The following is a 1285-nucleotide window of genomic DNA, read 5'->3' as shown; positions in this document are numbered from 1 at the left end:
ATTCCTTCAAGGAACATGTGTTGTATTTAATCGTTGTATGTTTGTAGTCTCTTTTAACCTAGAGCACTTCTCTTCTGTTTTTTCTTGTTTTTCGTGTCATTAATATTTTTGAAGCGTCCAGGCCAGTTGTTTTGAAGAATATTGTACAGTTTGAATTTGTCATGATTAGATTCAAGTCAAATATACTTGGCAAGAATACTAACTACCCAGGTGATGTTGGTGTGCACATAATGTCACTTTTTCTCATTATTGATGACAACTTTGGTCACGTCATTAAATTGATATCTGCTAGATTTCTTCATTGTAAAGGAATCTTTCCGCTTTTTTTTTTTCTTTTTCACTCCTGGCCTTGTGATGTTGGATCCTTTTCCTTTGTAATTAAGAAACAGCTGTGGGATGACACTTTTAAGATTTTGGGTCTCGGCCGGGCGCGGTGGCTCAAGCCTGTAATCCCAGCACTTTGGGAGGCCGAGGCGGGGCGGATCACGAGGTCAGGAGATCGAGACCACCCTGGCTAACGTGGTGAAACCCCGTCTCTACTAAAAAAATACAAAAAACTAGCCGGGCGAGGTGGCGGCGCCTGTAGTCCCAGTTACTCGGGAGGCTGAGGCAGGAGAATGGCGTGAACCCGGGAGGCAGAGCTTGCAGTGAGCTGAGATCTGGCCACTGTACTCCAGCCTGGGCGACAGAGCGAGACTCCGTCTCCAAAAAAAAAAAAAAGATTTTGGGTCTCTTTTCCTCCACAATCTTTTACCCAGTGACATTAGCATCCATTGATGATCCTTGTCTGAATCTGTTGTTACATTAGTGGTTTCTTTTTTCCTTTTTTAATAGAATGCTTCATGAATGTGCATGTTATCCTTGGTCAGGGACCATGCTAAATCTTCTCTGTATCAGTCCAATTTTAGTATATGTGCTGTGGAAGCGAGCACCACTGGTGCTTTGAATATGTTGATTTTCACATTCTCTCATTCCCTCTGCATTTATGGCTGGTATTGCTCTAAAGAGAAGAGCTTTTCTCCTCCCTTACGTTTTTGAGGATAACTATAGATTTGACAGTTTAAAAAAATTCAACAAGTTACAGACCATTGCTGTTGGTATTAAAAGTACCAGTAATACTTATTATTAGAAATACAAAAATTGTCCTAACTTTGATTCAGAGGGGCTTGAGGGAGCCCCTTCAAGCTGGCTGCTTTGTTCTTTTGACATATCTTTATCATGTTTTGAGCACTTCCTTACACTCTGGCACAACAAGGGGTTCTGTGCTCACTTTGTATTTTACTTG

At 41.3% G+C, this 1285-nt stretch overlaps 1 non-coding gene across 1 annotated transcript; it reads right to left on the bottom strand.

Annotated features, from left to right (window-relative positions):
* Window positions 1-824: 824 nt before the first annotated feature.
* Window positions 825-932, bottom strand: LOC111542099. Its single transcript, XR_002731442.1, has one exon. It is a non-coding gene; the product is annotated as a U6 spliceosomal RNA (small nuclear RNA).
* Between the last annotated feature and the right edge of the window lie 353 nt (window positions 933-1285).

The sequence above is a fragment of the Piliocolobus tephrosceles genome, chromosome 10 (genome assembly GCF_002776525.5).
Source record: "Piliocolobus tephrosceles isolate RC106 chromosome 10, ASM277652v3, whole genome shotgun sequence".
NCBI lineage: Eukaryota > Metazoa > Chordata > Mammalia > Primates > Cercopithecidae > Piliocolobus > Piliocolobus tephrosceles.
The sequence above is the reverse complement of the archived record's forward strand: the minus strand, read 5'-3'. Positions and strand labels throughout refer to the sequence as shown.